The 13,382-nt window shown below is 38.2% G+C and overlaps 1 long non-coding RNA gene across 1 annotated transcript; it reads right to left on the bottom strand.

Annotated features, from left to right (window-relative positions):
- Positions 1-9,045: 9,045 nt before the first annotated feature.
- Positions 9,046-12,060, bottom strand: LOC149844072 (uncharacterized). Its single transcript, XR_016431181.1, has 2 exons — positions 11,917-12,060; positions 9,046-9,239 (listed from the first exon to the last, which is right to left on the bottom strand). It is a non-coding gene; the product is annotated as an uncharacterized LOC149844072 (long non-coding RNA).
- Positions 12,061-13,382: the final 1,322 nt, after the last annotated feature.

The raw sequence follows: 13,382 nt of genomic DNA, 5'->3' as shown, positions 1-13,382 counted from the left end.
ACAAAAGCAGATATAGAAGGGAGAGAGAGAGAGAGTGAGAGTTGAATGATGCTACCCACGCTGGGATGAGCCCCCAAACCCTCCTCCTGTAAGGGTAAAAACTTTGAATCAGGCTCCACAACAGTCAATGTGCAGGTCAGTCGGTGCTTGATGGAGCAATGTATGATCTTCTAATGGATGTGCACAGAAGCAGAAATAGAAGGGAGAGAGAGAGAGTAAGAGGGTTGATGTTCATGGCCTCCTCCAGAGGAGATTTCTTTTTCGGATAATCCTCTAGTGCAGAGACTGGGTCTTAAATAATCATCTTCGGGGCACTTAAGTCTTTACAACCACTCCTTTTCAAGAACCGTCATTTTTTTTTTGCACCAATGGAGGAGAGGGTACTTAAGTCTTTGCAATCGCATCAAACTCCAACGCTAATTAATGCTGACAAACATGGGGATACGAGACGCACATGCTTACATACGTGGTGCTCTTTGGGACCCCCGATCATGAGATGTAGCTAACTGCCCTGTTCGGGGGGGGGGGGGGGGGAACATATAACCTGCATAGTCTAAAACCTGACTTTTCCCACTTTTATGCTCTTTTGGACATAAAATTACAATAATACCCCTTGTGTCCCCATTTTAACGTTAGATTACTTACATTCTCTAACTACTTTTATTTTTAATTTTGGCTATTCTTTACTAAACTGCCCCTATACTTGTTTGATAATATTGACTATATCCAGTTTAAGTGGTATTACGTAATAATACTTATTCTTTTTGTTATTTATATATGTATCCTAGATTTTATAAAACAAAGGTTTCTTTTTTTGGTAATTCTAAAAAGAGACATGTTCTCTAGAAAATACCTGAGACAGACTCCTAATTTTCTAAAAATTCCCATAAAGCCTCGGAAACTTTTTGTTTAACTTAGAAAGTTCAGTTTATTATTTTTCAGGGTTTTATTTTTTTTCTATTTTACAAGTACAAACCTCTAACTTTTCTGAAATTATAGAAAAGTGCTTAGAATTTGCAGTTTACCTCATAAAGCTTTGTTGAAAATTGAGTGTATGCTATATTTTCTTTTATTTACATAACAAAATATGTTTTGGAAACTTGATGTATGTTATAATATGCACGAGGCTTGATATCAACTTTGCTATTGACCTCATTAGTCGCTACCAAAGTAATCCTATTTGGCCTCACTGACAAGCAGTGAAAAAAATATTCGATATTTGAAAGAGACTATAAACTTGAAATCGTGTTTTCAAGATGGTGTTTTAGAACTGACTAGATATTTTGATGCTGACTTTGCTGGCAGCAGAGATTATAGTAAATCCACTTTCAGATATCTTTTTCTCCTTAAAGGAGGAGCAATTTTTTGGTCATATAAGAAACAAGGCTTCGTAACTCAACATACTTAAGAAGCAGAATATATTGCATGCAATGCTGTTGTCACATTTGCCGTTCGGGTAAATCACTTCATTAATGATTTGAAGCAGTATATAACCAATGGGTCAGTATAAATTTATTCTGATAACCAGGTTGCCATCTCTCTTATGAAGAGTGTAGCAGATAATTTTAAAAGTAAACATATATTGTTAAAATATTATTATATTCATGACATGATTAAAATAAATGAAGTCACAGTCAATTACTTACATACATCTGATATAATTGTTGATCTCTTAACAAAAGGCATATCAAAGGAAATGTTCTCAAAACAGATATCATGTATGAGATTAAGATATGTCCAATAAGACATATGGCTGGATGAGTAAAAAAGAAAATAACTCATTCTAGGAACCTGTATGTAAGTAAAATACTCCAATAATGGGAGGTAAAACCCTGTAACGTGATTCTATTCACATGACCAAGTGGAAGATGTTGGCCGTAGATGACCATGGATGGTCATGTTCACGCGTGGGTTCATGCGTTGAGGAGAGAGGTAGTTCCACTCTCTCTCCAACACATGAACTACCCAGTAGTGGGCCTATCCAAATGAGGCATATTCAAATAAGCTTCATTTGGATAGACATGGAGAAGTTACCATTACTGATTTTCTCTCTAAGGAGGGAAAATCTGTAGATCCCCAATTTTTGCTGAGTAACGACTACCCAGGGGTGGAGTAGTTCCAACAACTCTACTTTATTAAGGAGAGGTTTTCACTGAAGATGATAATAAAAATGAGAGAGAGATCCCCCTGAAGGAGGCCTTAGATTGTTTCTAAATCCTTTACTCTTCCTTCTATAGACTTGGCACACTACTTCGGATCCCATCATAATCATGACGATTCTGGTGGTGATGACCGCCTTCCATTTTGGTCACAAGATGAGAGTTTTGGTGATTGTTGCCTTAAGATGATCCCATCAAATTGATATTGATGATGGGAGTGGTCTGCTCATCAGAAGTTCCTTTCAGTAGGATCGCAAAGATTTGATCATCTTGGCCACCTTTCGTTTTTATAAGGGATGCTTGGTCATGGGGTTCTTCACATTTCATAGGCATGTCAATAACAGGGTTGATGACTTGATCATAGGCAGTGGCGGAGCCAGGGGTGGGCAGTCGCCCACCCCAGAATCAGTGGCGGAGCCACATAGTGGCCAGGGTAGGCAGGCACATGCCCACTCTGACCTGAAAAATTCCCCGATATGGGGGGTTCATGGCGAGTAGTGCCCACCCTGACCAGACTACCAGACCTCTTTTACACCGTTTCCCCAACTCTCCTCTCTCTCTCTCAGGGCACGATTATGTAGAAAGTCCATTATTTTCTCGATATCCATTCTCAATAAAACCCCTTTTTCCCCTTTTGATTTTCAAAATTTCTGATCGTTGATGTCTAATTTTGGTTCTTCTAGGGTTTTCCTTTTCTCATTCTGCATAGATCAGTTCTTATCGCAGTTGCAGAATCAAGAACTTGAGTTAATTTGTTAAGGTTATGGTTTCCTTGTGATGGTTGTGATAAAAATTATCCTGAAAATAGAAAAAAAGGACTTTAAGGGTTCCAGTGAAATGTGCCTCTTGTGACATGATACCCATTTAAGAACCCGATGGAGCACAAGTATGGAATCGTGAGGAAACTGCAAGAAAGGAAGCATAAATGTGGAATGAGTGGAGATCGAGAGAATGTTGCTCCAGCTCTGAAGAAGGCAAATATTGGAATTGCCGTTGCTGATGCTACTAATGCAGCTAGGAGTGCATCTAACATTTTCCTTATAGAACCTGGGCCATTTTTGAATCAACATAATGCATGATGTTTGTTAGGGTTTAGGTTTTTTATATAGTTTATTTTTAAATAGCATAAATATTTAATTTAGGTTTTAAAGTTTTTTTTGTTTTTTAATAAGCATTAGCCATTAAATGAATACTTTATTTTGGTTGGAACATTAGATTTTTTTTCTTCAATGAGCATAAATCTATGAATTTTTTAGGAATTAGGTTGTTTATTTGGATATTTTCAAATGATGTAAATGTTTAATTATGGTTTTTGAGTTTTTCGGTGTTCTTTTCTCTTTTCAATTATCATTAAACATGATTTCATTAATGAATGCATGATTTTGGTTATCGGTTGTATTTTTGTGTTATTTTGGTTTTTCATATGACATGAATATTTAAGTAGGTATTTTTGTCAATCTTTTTTTTCAATCAACATTAAACAAGATTCCATGAATGCAAGCTTGGTTTTGGTTAGAATTTTAGTTTTTTTTTTTCAATTAGCTTATTTATGAATGATGTTTACTAGGATTTAGGGTTTTGACTTGGTTTCTTACCATGTGTTTGTGCCCACCCTAGTTTAGGTTCCTAGCTCCGCCACTGATCACAGGTCGTCTCAGGATTTTGCTCTTGATTATCTTGATATTGCAATGAGTTGTGAGCACTATCGCTACCAGCATGGGTCTCCATCACCAGAGGATCATATCCATGGTTGTTACTTTCCTCCTCAGCCCTCAAAGAACAACCACCAACATCATGTTCAGTGGAAACTTCACAGGATTGCAATAAGAAATCAGAGTCTTGGTTCGTGATGAGATTGTTGATCCGTTCGATGATCTCCTCTATATCAAATGCCTCCAAAATTTTGCTGCTAATGGATGATGATGCTTCTTCTTCTTTATCTGAAGCCTCTGAAATTGTGCGGTGATAATGGTAAAGAGTGTGTGGTGAGATGCCTGGTGGAAAGTGTAAATCACTATTTTCTCTTGGCAGGAAACATTCTTCCACCCTCTCTGGAGGAACTTTTCTTATAAAAAAGTATACTTTTTAGAAAAAAACTCTTTTAGAAAAAAAGTATCCCTGGTTTGGAAGGGTTAGAAGAACCGTACAATGTTTTCACATTGTATCACTTTTCTTATATGTTTCTCACTTCCAAATGTACCCTTTAGGAAACTCTCTCAGATAAAAATTCTCTCTCATTTGCTATGGTAAAAAGAAATCATACATTTTCCTTCTTACTTTCACTTTTCCTACAACTTTCTCACTTTTAAATGTGCCTTCAAGACGCATTTTTATACTCGCATTCAAGGGAAGCCTCTTTCATTTGAAAGGGCCACTTTGGAGGGAAAGTTTTTCTCCACTAGGTCAGGTATGAACCCATTAAGTTGTTTTTATGCACTTATTATGTAGGTCTACTAACTCAACATATATTTTTCATAGACATGTTTATTTTACCCTTTGTACGAAAGAGACTTTATTCCCTATGAAAAGGGCATTTTTCATATAAAAAGGCATCAAACAAATGGCAGAAATTTTGAAGAAAAAGGGCATTAATTTGAATATACAGAATTTAAAGAGATGCATGGCCCAACAAAAGGCAACTGCTCCAAATTGGACGTTGGAACTAGAAGGCCTAAATTGTCGTTGAACATTAACAATTTCTCAGTGTCATAACATGAGCACATCTTTCATTTTAACCATAATTTTTCTTTTTCAAGCTATGCTAAGGAAAAACCACCCCCAACCGTGGACCACATTGGCTAATGGCTACCCTTCAGTTGGTAAAACCCTTGAGGCCTCCCCTGAGTACACCCAACTTTGACCTTGCAGCAAGGGATGCCTTTTGTGGGTTTTGAACTCATGACGTCCCATCAACTTGGGGTGACATTTACAAGTGGCCCTTACCAGATGAGAAGGGCCCCATTTAACTATAATTCTTGACAACTTTCTTGCTAAAACAATAAAAAACCATAATTCCTATCCCGACAGGAACATGAAGGGTTATATGCTCAATAAACAATGCTAATTTTTTGTTCAAGCAAAGCAAGATGTGATTTGACCTGAATGGGTTGGTCACATGGTCTCGGCTCGCGATAGGGAGATCTTTTCATACCCTGAGTTTGAGTCCCCATGCGAGCAACTCCTTCTGTAAGGCAAAGCAGGAGGCTCCTGTGGTAGAGGAGGTTCCCACCAAGTTTTGTGTCATGGGATGGTGGCCAGCGGTATAGCAGTGTAAGACCAGTGCAGTTATATATATATATATATATATATATATGAGTAATAGGTCTGCCCTAAATGAAACATGCTAAATAAGTTTTTCAGGTTTTTTTGTTTTATTTTTAAATTGTGACTGTACAGATGTAATCTATGTACTTGATTTTATAGGGATCAGCTATTGAAGTGTTCGATTCCAGTACAGGGATAGGTTTTTATAAGGTTCAAAAAAATCAACGGTTTAAAATCTTTGTAAATTTTTGAGGCTCAAAATATCAAATTTTTAATCAAAAACAGATGATCCAGGTGTGGATTCCTCATAAATCAACCATACCCAACATATTTATGGGGTTGGAACTGTGAAAAAAAAAATACCAAAAGAACAGAAAAACCCATTAAACACGTTTCATTAAGCACCTACCCAATTCTCCTTCATATATATATATATATATATATATATATATATATATATATATATAATACAAGATGTGTTGTTTTTTTTTCACTTCCTCATTATAAACTTCTCTTATCTGCAATATGTTCAACACTTGATCATAGTGCTAAGATGGCAGGAGTCACTCAAATTTCTTCATATCGCCGTCTATTAGTTATTGTTTGTTACAATTGCAAGTCTTCAATAATTATTCTTCCTCTGTTCTCGATCAAAACACATCAAAAGCCTATACCGCTAGATATATATATATATATATATATATATATATATATATGCCTAGGTGAGAATTTTACAACCTAGAATATCTAGATCTGTCCCACTTTAACTTGGATAAGGCCTTGAATTTTGGATAAGCCTTGGTCCAGCCATGTTGCAAGACCATATTGATGGGGCACCTATTAAGTATGCATCTTAAATAATGTGCGGATGTGATACAGTGATACCATTATTGAGAAACAGGTTAAAGAGGCCTAGCAAGATCTTAGCCAGAATATCTAGATTTGTCCACTTTGACTTGGATAAGGCCTTGAATTTCAGATAAACCTTAGTTCAGCCTGCAGGTTGAAAACTCATTGGTGGGACATCTATGGAGTGTGGGTTATGTAAATAATGTGAGGTTGTGATAGGGTGATACCATTATTGAGGGAACAGATTACAGATAACTAGAGAAAATATTGCATGTTTTTTGTGATAAATATTGATAGAGATGGATATGGGCCCATGTAGATGTACAAGAAAATCTCATGTACATAAAGGGTACGTTTGGTTAGATCTCATGAGATTCCAGATTTCATGAGATTTAGAAGGTGAATCTCATTTGCAGAGCAACCCAAAAGCAACCAAACTTAAAAAGTGAGTTGTACACAGCACCCCAAAAGCAAGACCTTGCAAATCAGACCTCGTGATATTCGAGTTCTCATTTGTGTGAGAACTCAAATCTCATGAGAACTCATGAGATTTAGAAAGTAAATCTCATTTGCGCAACACCCCACAAGCAACCAAATGTTCCATATTGAGGGCCTTCCAAGTGTCACAAGTTTGAAACCCATGGGTGGCACCTCTTGCAACAAGGTCGAAGCTGGGTGAAGTTAGGGGTGGCAATTGGGTCGGGTTGGCGGGTCAGCATACCTCAACACGAACCCGACCCGTTTATTAAACGGGTAACCCGACACGACACGGTTAACCCGTTTAATAAACGGGTTGGGTCGGGTCGGGTAAACGTGTTGGCGGGTCGGGTTCGGGTAAACGGGTTGACCCACCCACCTAACCCGTTTATTAAACGGGTCAAACAGGTTGGCGGGTTGGCATACCCCTAACATGAACCCGACCCGTTTAATAAACAGGTTAGGTGGGTCGACCCGTTTACGACACAAACCCGAACCCGAACCCGGCGATGCTCAGTTGGTTTACAAAGATATCCATAGCTTTGGTAAGGATCAAGGTATGCCACTGAATACATAGAGGATTTCCACGGACTAAGCTTGAAGTGCAGGTTACAATATAGGCTGAAGAACAACACGTGTCCAAGTTTATTTTTATTGGTTTTAAAGTTATATTTGGATATTAGATCTATTCAAGAATATCTAAAAATAGAATTAAGGTTTTATTTTTCTATAAATACTTGTTATGCGAGAGAATTAATTAAGGAGATGGATGATTGAACCTTATTATTTTTTTCTAAATTTTTATGCATTTTTTTAGTATTTTTCTGCTTGCTTTAATAGTAGAACAACGTAGAGATTTTTTATGCATCTTGGAAACGGAAGGTGCATCAAACTAGCAGCAGCTTGGTAAGGATAATGAGTCGCCCCTACCAAATCAGTGGAGCCCTGAGCCCTCTTGGGCCTATGAATATGATAATGATATGCATCTATTAATTAGTACAACTTCACATCTGTTTCTATTAGTAATTATTTGTTGTAACTCCAAGCTATTCTTTATTACTCTTCTAGTTCTAGTTCTTTCAATTTATGAAATTTTGGTATATGTCTAGGTGAGACCCAGAAAGATATGAGAATATCTAGATATGGCCCAGTTGGATAATATCTGGAAATTCTATCGGTCTCGATCTGACCATGATGCAAATCCATATTACTGGAATACCTTCAAGTGGAATTCAACCAAAGGAGGGGTCGCAACTAGGGCTGGTAAATGAACCGAGCTGCTGATGGTAAACTTGTTTGGGTCAGGTTTAAATCTGGACCCAACCTCAATATAAGCCGACCCATATACTCAAACTTACCCAAACTCGGACCAGATTTATATCTAAACGTATTTTGGGTAATGTTCTTTTCATCTCTAATTTTAGTATGCTTTGGAATAATGATTTTTAGAAGTTTTCAATTTGAAAGTGCTTACTCTAGAGTTTAATTGTTAATATAAAATCTTGCTAAAGGATAATATCCGACTTAATTAAAAATGACTTTATTAAAACCCAACCCCACTAATACCAGAACCCATTAAACCCATACGGGTCTACAATTTCAGACATGTCCAGACTCAAACCTGAACCCAAATCAAATTGGTGCATGTCTGGATCCAAAAATTTGAAAATTGGGCCTGATAAAAAAAACTGACGCATTTTGATACTTGACGATTCAACCAGATTACACCCAAACCCGTTCACTCATGTTGGTCTACAGAATTTCAGTCATACCCAGACCCAGATCCAGAACCAAACGTGAACCGAATTGGGTCAGTTATGGATTTTAATTTTAGAACCATTTCAAAAACTGGATCTGATGAAACCCAACCAGACACGGCCCACTTACCACCCACAGGTAAGATTAGGGGACTAACTTAATTCGCGAAAAGTAAAGTCTCCAAAATCCAATTTCCAAATCTGAGTCCAGATCCATTAGTGTTTGTTATCATCTTGTCCTTTTCAATTGGAATGTGTTGTTTAGAACCAGACTGAATCGACTCACTTATGTCCTAATTAAAGCCCAGAAAGGTAATGCTTGAATATAGGTTTGGCTTAGTGGGATGGGGCCTAGACCATGAGACTTACAGTCTAGGTTCAAATCTCATGGGCATCACCCCCTGCGTATGCCGAAGCTTGGCTACTCCCTGGGGTCGGAGTTTTATGTCGATATAGACAGCGACCACAAGTATGTCAGGCTGAGCTCGTGCAGCTAGGTCTCTGCGGGGCGGTTCTTCGAGTAAAAATAAAAAAGAACATATGAAAGACGATAAATACATCATTTTATTTGAATTATTTCTCCATAAGTTCAACTCAAAACATAGTTACAGGTAGCAAAGCAACAAACAAATATAGAGCAATATGGTGGGGCTCAGTCAGTCAGCAGTAGCTCAGAATGGGCGAGGGGTGCCCACGAGGTCCCAACAGGAAGCCACAACATAGGAAGTGCAAGCTGCCACACCCAAATCAAACAGATTATTTTATAATTAATTATGAGAAGATGACCATAAGATGATAATAATCAACTAAGGCTGGTAACGAAGCCAAACGAACCGAATGCAGGCTGTTTAGGCTAGGCTTGTTTATAGCAAAGGTTTGTTGAGGCTTACCTCACCTAGTTTGTATGAGCCGAGCCGAGCCGAGCCGAGCCGAGCCGAGCCAAGCCGAGTTTGAGCTGACTCGTTAAAAAAAAACTTTTTCATACATCTAGGGGTGTCAACGGGTCGGGTTTACCCGGACCTGACCCAGACCAAACACTATAGGGTCTGGGCATGGTTTACGAAATTTTATATCAGACCTGGGCCCGACCTGAATTTTGATCAAGACCGATAAATTTTTAATGTAAAAATGATAAAAATATTATTTTACGAGTATGGTTTCTCTTATAGTAGACCTAATTAGACTCAAGTTTGGACCTGATACCATACCCAAAAATCTAGTCCAAGTCTGATTCCACCTGGGTCCGAACTAAACCCGACCCATTGACACCCCTATACACAACCACAAAGTGAAAATTGAACTTGCTTTAAGTGCATACCCATCAAATCAAATTTTTTTTTATAGGCAAGCTTGGGTTAGGCAGACCCCTACCAGTTACCATTGGGATTCAAACTTGCAATGTCCCAACTAGGGGTGTCAACGCATTGGTTTTACCCGAACCCAACCCTATAGGGTCTGGGTATGGTGATAAATAAGAAGATCCGATTAAGACCCAAAGGTTTATGAAATTTCATAACAGACCCAGACTCGACCCGACCTGACCCGAGTTCCGATTAAAACCCACAAATTTTCAATGTAAAAATGATAAAAAAATATTGTTTTACCGAGTATGATCCAGGTCTGGTTCAGGTAGTTCTTATCAGGTCCGAGTATGGTTTCTCATATGATGAGTCCAATTAGACTGGGTCCGGACCCCATACCATACCCCAAAATCAATGCCAATACTCCACCTAAATGAGCCTAGATGATGAAGCCAAGACAAACACCCATTTTTCATACTCGACATGAGCTGCCCGTAGCCGTGCTCACCGTGCTCATTTGATGAGTTCAAAGGAGCTTTTGATGAGCTTATATATCAAGCTAAGCCACGAGCTGCTTGGTTCATTTGTCATCCTCATAAGCATTTGAAGTCCTCACATTTCTCTCAAATTATTTTCTTATTTCTTTCCCTCCCCCCACCTGAAAAGATAAGGTGGAATATGATTGCACAAATATATGTGCATTAAGATCACCCTCCATCTTGGGGACAGAGCCTTTCAGTAATGGGGCCCAAGGCCTGATGGAGGGTAATTCAGCTGCTTAATGCACAACCCCCCCCCCCCCCCCAAAAAAAAAAAAAAAAAAAAAAGAACAACGTCCACACCTGGTGGGAGATGAACAAGAATCCAAAAGAGATGGGATTTTGGATTGTGGACCCCGACAATCCAGATCAGTGGCGAGGATTTCACAAAATTTCTCACCAAGTATTTTTTATTCCCCGTTTTCTCTTTTCCTTTTTTAGATAGCTTCCAATCATATCCAAACCACCAATAATCTTGTTGGTGTTGCAGTTTTTCTCTTTTTTGATCCATAATTTCCGTTCGTAGGCGCATAGAAAAAAACTTGAGATAATACAATGTTGCACATAGTGACAAAAGTTTTCAAAGGCAAAAAAAAAAGAAAAACAAAAAAGAAAAGAAAAATAAAAATCTCTTGTGGAATTGTAATTTTTTTTATTTCTCATGTTTGAAATAAATAAATTGAAGAATGAAGAAAACATATGTATAAAAGGGATGGAATAATAAAATTTATAAAATATTAGAAAAAAACATTTCCCCCCCGAAATAGAGCTGATAAAAAAGTGAATATAACAATTAAATTAGAATAATTTCAAAATTTGAGAATATCTCAATATTCATGTTCATGTTGGGTCAAACTTGAGCAAGCTCGAGTTAGGCTGTTGATCTGATTACCTTTATTAAAAAAAAGTGACTGAAACTTTTTAAAGGAGCAGGATTGGAACCCGGCACCTCTTTCACCTGAACCAACCAATCCATAATCACAGATATCGCCAATATTATATTGTAAAATGTGATATTTTCAAAATATTGCCTATTTTGAAATATCATACTTTGACATGATATTAGCCGATAAAAACACTTTTACTAGAGATTTTTTATGTATAATGTTAAATATATTTGATGAATATTTTATAGTTTTCTAATGCTGATAATTTCTGGAGAAAACACTAGATCTTTCAAAACATTGTGAGTTTTTCCAGGAAAATATTTTCTCCAGAATGAGCCAGATTTGTGACTACAATCACTATCACCAACCCGGTCTAGGCTTATTCAAATCCCATCTGCACATCTAGCTAGTTAGGTCGAGCTAAGGAAGCTCAAGTTGAAAGATGTCAAGAGTTTGATATATGGTGTGCATCCTTTGGTGCTATGCCAAAACCAATTGTTTTGCCTTATCGTTGATTTGCAAAATAATTCTTGTCTTACTCACGAAGCCTTGCGAATTAGTCCTCAAAGTTAACAACTATTTAAGGATTTAAAAAAGTTTATGGTTTTGCAAATGGCCGATAAGAAGGGGACTATTTTGCGAAAAAAGAACCTTGAAAAAAAAGAAGTAACACAGCCACTTACCAAAATGACATACAATCCCAAGGTTTACTAGGGCCTGGCCCCCAGGGTAGTGTTTCGGGCAGTGGTGGTGGTGGTGGTGGTGGAGGATGCGGAGGTGGAGGTCCTGTCAGCCCTGGCGAAGCCATCCCTCTCTCTAGCTTCCTTTTAGGAGTTTCTCAAGGAGGGGTTGAAAGTGAACTTATATAGGAGTTGGTTCCTTACCAAATTACTGGTTATACTCCATCGTGAGTTGTGTAAGTCTTCTCACATATCCCAATGAAGATGCACAGTTTTCAAGTGAGATGTGTGGTGGGGATTGAATATAACTGATGATTGGTCATATATCCCAATGAAGACACACAGTTTTCAAGTGAGATGTGTGGTGGGGATTGAATATAACTGATGATTGGTCATATACGATATGATGGTGCCGGCCCAACTGCTATTCTTCGAATCCTTTTTATCAAGCTCCAACTACCAGTCAAAGCCACGTGACGAGCCAGCATTGATCGGTATTGAATGAGTCCGGGTGAGATGCGTGTTTCAATTCTTAAGGTGAAAACGATGGGGGTTAAAGTTTCATTATTTTAGACCCAATGGGTTTGGCGTAGTGTGACAGGACAAACAGTCTAGGTTCAAATCTCATGGGTGTCACCACCCTGCCTAAGCTTGGTGACTCCCTGGGATAAGCCCTCAAAGTTTTACGCTGACATGGACAAAGACCTAAGTAGGTCGAGTTGAGCCAGCATGGCTAGGTCTCTACACCTGGGGCGGTTTCTTCGAGTAAAAAGAAAAAGAAAAAGAAAAAGAAAAGTTTCATTATTTTCCAAAATGGAGGACAAGAACTAATTAGCTTAGAGTTTTTTGAGGAAGTATCATTAAATCAAGAGTGACAAGTAGTAAATCAAAAGAAGTAGGGTGCCCACCTGCCAGTCAAGAAAGGCCTGATTTGCAAAACAATGGTATATAAAAGCCATAACAGGATTTCTAAACCAAAACAATGGTTTTGCTTCATTATAAAAAAAGAAAAGTTTTTTTGTGCAAAATACTCCTTGCCTATTGGCTATTTGCAAAATAGTTCATGCCTTAATAGATTTTCTCATTAACCCTTTCAATTTAGTCCTTGAGGTTAACAATTTAAGGAAAGGCAAATTAGTTCACATGGAGACATGCACTGACAGCTCCTATCAACTTACCAAGATGACAGACAGCCATAAGGTGGTTCAGGTGGTGGTGGTGGAGGAGGTGGAGGTCATGGTGGACCAGGCAAACCATCGCACATCTGCATGCACATGGGTGTATACATGAATTTAAAGCAAAGATTAAAGAATGGATACTTGCCGGTAGGGGTGGCCATCGGGCTGGCCCAGCTGGCTAATGGATTGGGCCCACTGATCCATTTACTAGCAGGCTGAGTTTTGGTCCGGTTATTAATGAAGTTGGGTTTGAAGTGAAGCCCACGGCTGGGTCTGGCCTCACCTAATCTT

Source organism: Nuphar pumila, chromosome 3 (assembly GCF_984573655.1).
Source record: "Nuphar pumila chromosome 3, dmNupPumi1.hap1.1, whole genome shotgun sequence".
NCBI classification, from domain to species: Eukaryota; Viridiplantae; Streptophyta; class Magnoliopsida; order Nymphaeales; family Nymphaeaceae; genus Nuphar; species Nuphar pumila.
Note: the sequence above shows the minus strand (reverse complement) of the source record. Positions and strands in the feature narration are given on the sequence as shown.